The sequence below is a fragment of the Cyprinodon tularosa genome, unplaced genomic scaffold (genome assembly GCF_016077235.1).
Source record: "Cyprinodon tularosa strain WSP-4 unplaced genomic scaffold, ASM1607723v1 ctg360, whole genome shotgun sequence".
Taxonomy (NCBI): Eukaryota; Metazoa; Chordata; class Actinopteri; order Cyprinodontiformes; family Cyprinodontidae; genus Cyprinodon; species Cyprinodon tularosa.
In genome coordinates this window covers 451,023-457,500 of record NW_024039075.1, presented here as the reverse complement: position 1 = coordinate 457,500, position 6,478 = coordinate 451,023, and the positions used below count along the sequence as shown (strand labels likewise).

Below are 6,478 nucleotides of genomic sequence, written 5' to 3'. Positions count from 1 at the left end.
TAGGTTTTAATTCAACAAAGAGCAGTCAAACTTTTTTTTTTTCTTTTTTTTTTTTATCTCGCCTTTACCTTTTATTTTCAGGTTAATTGGTCTACCAGCTGGCAGGTTCGCTGTGTGTCTCCTGCAGTGCTTAGTTTTTATTTACACACCTCATTTGAGGTATGTCAAACCTTAAATGTAAATTACCATCTCAGCTGGCTGAACCCTATCAGAGCACTCAGCTAATTGGCTCAGGGTCTAAATTATTAGCTTGCCAAACAAGACGTTATGTAAACAACAAGGGGTTGTTTGGGCCTTATTTCATTAATAGCGTGTCAGAGGGGTATTTTAGGTGGCTTTTATTATTTTGTCAAACGTTCCTTTATCTCTATCCTGTCAAAAATAAATAAAATATAAAACCACTGACTATTTTAATTAGTATAAAGCTAAAAAAGACAAGCCATTTAAAAAGCAGGCTGATTGATTCAAATGAGTTTGCTGAGTAAGCTGTAAATGTTTTTCTTTTTTTCTTTATGAAATGGGTACCCAGCAAACGTATCTGAAGCAAATCAAAAAGAGCGCTGATGACACGTCCAACACAGGTCAAGAGGTGACGTCATATCTTTGAAACTTCTGCTTTTCTCAGTATGTTTTGCATCAACCAATCACATTTCAGATTAGCTGAATGTGTAAAAATGATGGCAACACACTATGGGTAACAGATGTCCTGCTCAGGACACATTAACTGAATCCTTCATAAATATAAATGGCTCAAAACCAAAATCGTATTTGGGAGCGTTTGGAAGATTAAGTGCATTTGGATTTTATAACTCCAGTCCATGATCATCCTAACATGGTCTTAGTCATCAAAATAAGTTGCATTGCAGGTAGGAATGAATTCAAGTACTTCGTGAGACAGTTTGAATTATGGTTTCCCATCTGTGTGGCGTAGGCCTCCGTCTCTGTGTACTCTCTCATGTTGTGGCTTCTGACAAACACAGCCCTCTGCCAGCCTGGGGGAACATAAAACTGATGCTTCAGGCGGTGGCAGCAGCACTGGCTGTTTCCTCTCACTTCTTTGGCTTCAGTTGTTACTGCAGGACGACGTTTTCTCATTGTGTGACGCAGCATACAGTGTGTGTTTTTAGTGTGAAATGATTAAATGAAAAATATGTTTTACAGTCATTTGTGTCTTTGTGGTTATAACGCAGATCGGGACAAGCTAATCTATTTAGATAACTTTGTGATAAGAGTGAAAGATGAGAACACGGGATTAAAAGTTGAGATTTGGTCTATTATTCCTTTGGGTCAATCAAAGAGTTTTGAGATCTTCTTTCACAGAACACTAAACCAGCATTTAAACACCACCTTCTGACCATCTTTGTTTTCTGATAGGACCAAGGCAGAGGTGGGGGTGCAGCTCTGAGCCAATTAGCAAAGCAGTTAATATTTGTAGCTGCATATTGATACCCATAAATAAAAGTTAATAACTACTAATATGCTTCACTTATGGTCAGTCGTGAAATGTAACAAGGTATATTTACTTGATTACTGTACTTAAGTACTTTTTTTTACTATCTTTACTTGAGTATTTTTTGGGGTGAGGTACTTATAACTTTCACTCCACTATATTTCAAAGTCACATATTGTACTCTCTACACCATTACATTTCTAGGAAGCTACTTGTTACTTTTGGCTCTGCTTAACTTTTTAAATCCACTGTTGCTCTTTTTCTTTCTTTAAATGCAATTTCAAAATGGCAAATAACAGCCATTAGGACTGAACATGAACACCATTTTTTTTTTTAGAGATTTGCAATACATTCCACCAATGTGAAAAACTCAGGGCTGATATATGATGTATTAAGGTGTTAGTAAGTCGTGGCAAAGTTGTTCAGTAGGATGAGTTCTCATATAAGAATTGTAGTTTCTTTGTGGTATTAGGTTCAATCTTAAACCTTTATTTTATATTGAAAGTGTGAGGAGAATCAGGACTCTCCTTTTTTATTTTTTGGTTGGTTTTTAAATAAAAAATATTATCAAAATAGGTGCCCATATTTTTTTAAAGGCATTTTTATGCTAAAGTTCTTAACGGTAGGTGTAGACTCTGTAGAAGGTGGTTCTACCCATCAATACATCAGGTATTTTCTGAAAGTTACACAATTCTTTAAATTTACTATAAAAACTACACAGAAATGTACTGATATTACAAACTTAAATTGGTATTTTTGATTACTTAAGTACTTTTAAATGCATGTACTTTTGAATACTTAAGTATTTTAAAAAAGAGTACTTTGATACTTTAACTTGAGTAGATGTTTCTCTGAGTAACGTTTACTTGTAGTTGAGTAAGATTTGACTATAAGTATCAGTACTTTTACTCAAGTACTACTTTTCAGTACTTCGTCCACAACTGCTTATTGGTAATACTGTTCTGTTTCAGAGGTTAGTTAAAAACAGTAGTGAAAGAAAAGCACTACAGTATATTGTTTGCTATTGAAATGTTAGACATTTTTTTTATAACAAACATACTCAGAGCGTGACAATCTAACAGCCCTGTTCAGTCCATCTTTGGTGGCCATTTTACACTTTTCACTTACTTTCCAATTAGGTATTTCACATAACATTATGTTTTGTTGTAGGTGGGAATGTAAATAAATATGGTAATCATTCATGTTTTCCTAAAGCCAGTATTTCCACAAAGTTGGCTTTATATCTGAAAGCTCACACTCATGCAGGATTTTGCTAGCTCTGTAAAGGATTTATAAATCAGCAAACTCAGAACTGATTAGTAATAAAAACAAAATGCAGACCTGGGATTAATTTTTTATCCTTATATTTCTCCTCCAACGAAGCCACAAAGTGGAAAGCAATACTGCACGCTGTTAAGTTTTAAGGTAAATGCTGTGCTGGAGGGAGTTTGCAGTTGTTGTTTTATTCATTTAGTTTAATACTTTTTTCAACCCTGACAGACCTTCTAAAATAATTAAAGTGATATAGAGGAATGTTTCATAGTCAAGCATTGCATTTTACTTTGGGGTGTTTTTCACTCATTTTAGGTCTTAATTTTAAGCATATTTTTTGTTTTTAGCTTGTTAACTAGGTTTTTAACTTTTAGTTCTGTTAATATACTGACTGTGCCTTGTGCTCTTGAAGCAGAGTGTTTCATGCATCCAAGGTCAAGAAGCCTAATATTCTCCTGCAGAAAATAATCGATTTAGATCAGTTCTCTGTATAATTATAGATCACAGCTTTGTAAAAATTACCTTCAAGAGTTTAAAGCAATTTGAACTAGAGGCGATTAGAAGATTGCAACCCTTTCTAACATGGTACAGATAATGTTTTTGTTTTGGTTCTGTTTCCTTAGGAAATCAATAACCGTTCTGACTGTCAAGCTACAGTCTGTTGTTTTCATGATAGAATCAAGTTTAAATTGGATGTTTGAGTACATTTCTTCTAGCAGTCTATTATGTTTATTTATGTTTTTTTTTTTTTTTCAAAATAAGGAGAAAGTTAGAGATGAGGAAAAAAAAAAAAAAAAAAGAAAAGAAAACTGCAGAGTTTGACAACCAGAAAATATTTTTGTCTCTTTCCAAGTTTTCTCCCAAAGAGCTGAAAACTAAATGTCAAAGAAAACTGAGATTGATGCATCTCTCAGGTCCTGTGTCCTTTTTTCACTAAGGTTCTTTTTAAGAAATTACTTTCAGAAAATCATCTGCTGTAATCATCTGTTCCTCACTTTCAAGCACATGCTGTACAATACCAGTGTGAGGCACAAGGACTAGATTGGAAATAATTTTTGAAAGAACTTCAGATAAGCTTTAAAGGACCCAAATATTATAGTGGTTTAAATCATATTAACTGTATTATTGTGGTAGTCCAGGGCAACATATCTGTTTTTCTTTTTTTGTAAATGTTTTTGATGTGATTTTTTTAATCATCAAAAGGCTGTTCTGGATTTCATTGGAGGCATTTTGACTAAATATATACCTAAAAAAATTTTGTTTTTACGTTTACTAACCTGGGCCTCTATGTGAAATGTGACTGATGAACTAACTCACAGGTCACTATATTTATATAAAATATTAATATGAATACTTACTGCACGAACTGTACATTATTTTAGTTTTTGTACTTGAGTTTCTTTGTTTCTGAAGACTTTTTCCATTTACTTACAACAGTTGAACAAAGATATCCATACTCACGACCTCTTATTTTCTTCTAACCTCCTCTTATACCTATTGATGACATGAGTTAACAGCAGAAACAAAGCAGAACGAAAATCAAGAGTACCAATATAATCTGTCCAGTTGGAGCACAGTTTGTAGATCAACATTGATGGTGACATGGATGAAAACGGGCTGAAAAACACTGAAAGCAAAGGAGCAGAATCTGAGACTCAAGACTTTTTCCTTCTATTTCCACTTTATTAGTTTTAAAAAAAAAGTGCATATTGATTATGCTGCAAGTTCTTTTGCTATATTTTAATTATGTTTGTAACTTAATGCTGTCATCAATAACTAAACTCTAACAGTATTTATTATAAGCAGAACTTCAGTTTGGTCTAATTTATCCTGTCTGTACATTTAATTTTGAACTAAACTAGTCTGAGTCAGTACTTTTTTTTTAGTTTCTTTAGTTTCACAGTTGGCAAAAGAGGATGATTAATAATTTTCATGCCTGGAACTGTTGTTTGAGCATAGTTTTAAAGTCCTTTGTTTATAATTAAAGGGGTCATAGAATGATTATATAGGGTATTTGGTCCTTAAAGGTATACTATGCAACCGGTGTTGATTTTCCAGCGAGCGAAAGTAAAAGTGCACTGTCGTAAATATGCTCAGCTGTTTTCCTGGTTTCTCCGTCAAGCCAGGCGCGGTTGTTTTGAGCTTAGCAGACAGGCGAACGCAACGAATCACCATGTCTACTGCGGTAGAGAGCCCTTTTCCTCTTTCTTGCCTGCTCCGACATGGGCTTTCGCTGTTTTCTCGCTGGTTCCGCCATGATAACTGCACAATTATCACCACTGCGCTAGCAACGAGCATGCCTTTCACTGGGGGTGTGTAGCAGTTCTCGCCGTAAAGCAAGACCGACTCTCGCGATGCACGAGACTTCTGAGCCTGTGGGTGCGGGTTGAGGGCTCCTGCAATTGCAAGTACGGTATTTCCCCTACAGACCACCAGGGCGGCCAAGAAAACCTTTGTTCGACTTGAAATGACTCATTTAATCATCCAAAACGTTATGGAACACATTAATTAACTGAAAAATGTTGCATAGTATGCCTTTAAGGTCTCTGAATAGGATGTATAACATTGGTTGGGCTGAAAATGGCATATTTGCTGTCTATGAGCCCTAGCGTAAGCCTGGTTATAAGCCTCAGAATGAGACAACAGATTTTTTTTACCTTTTATAGTATGCTGTTGAATATTCAGATGAACTGTGCGCTGATTGGTTGGTTTACAACAAGCAAAGCTGCTGAGCAAAGACTCATCATAGCAACAATCACTCACTCTCTGAAATATTTATAATAGTGAACCAGTGGGCTGGTCTGTATGTCAATTTCAGGGCATGATAAAAGTACAGACCAGAACCAAATAAGGCAACATCCCCAAGTTGACATCAACTTGGTGCTTCATCTGAATTCGCCCTTTTTATGGTGGAAGTTTAAAATTGTGAGATTTTTACAGAGAAAGGATGTGTCGATGGGGTTTGAACTTCTCTGTACGTCCATTTTACCCACTGAATTATCGCTTTTCATATATGACAATGGAAACTCGGTTTTGGACTCTATGACCCCTTTAAGGAAAAAACTTATTTTTCCTTTTTAGTTTAATCCAATGTAGAACCTTAAAGATATAACGGAGGATGTTCTTTTTAATATGTGGTCCTCCTAATTGTCAGTCATTCTGGTAATATGTTTACGTAAGGCCATCCTACGTGCTCGTTCCCATTTTGCACTTACCAATGATGGGTCTGACATAGTGGAAAAATTGCCAATCTTATTTTGGAAGGTAAGCTGGTATGAGCGAAGCAAACAGCAACTTATAAACGTCGTGCACGAGGAGAAATGGGCTTGGGCACACTATCTCATACGTTTAATAGGCGTTCCCTCTCGGGAGCAGGTCCAGGGTTGTGTATATGCATTTTTTTTAAAGTGGAGAGGGCGGGTCTTTTCAGAAATTCACGGAAATCCTCCACTATAAGTTTAACTTTTAGTTGAGTTCCAGCCCCACTTACTGTTATCTGTATTCTTTTCTACAGTGATCTATATTTTACCTCAACACTAAAGTACTTTTGACACCTCTGCACATTAGTATCTGCTTTGCAGAGTTTTCTTAAGCAAAACAAGTTCTAAGATTAAAAAAAGACATTTTATGCAATACATTTACCCTTAAATATTGTTCATTATCTAAGAATGTAATGGTGAATTATTTGTAGTCTTCTATATGGTTTTGGTTTGGATCAGCCCAACTAAGATTAAAGCTTTGAACATCATTAAATCA

At 35.4% G+C, this 6,478-nt stretch overlaps 1 protein-coding gene across 1 annotated transcript in view; it reads left to right on the top strand.

Moving 5' to 3' along the window:
• The window catches only part of asic2 (acid-sensing (proton-gated) ion channel 2), a 172,923-nt gene extending 171,653 nt beyond the window's left edge, over positions 1-1,270 (top strand). The window contains exon 10 of the mRNA XM_038295849.1: positions 1-1,270. This exon is cut by the window's left edge and continues 815 nt beyond it. The gene's annotated coding sequence lies outside the window, so the exon portion shown is untranslated.
• The last annotated feature ends 5,208 nt before the right edge of the window (positions 1,271-6,478 follow it).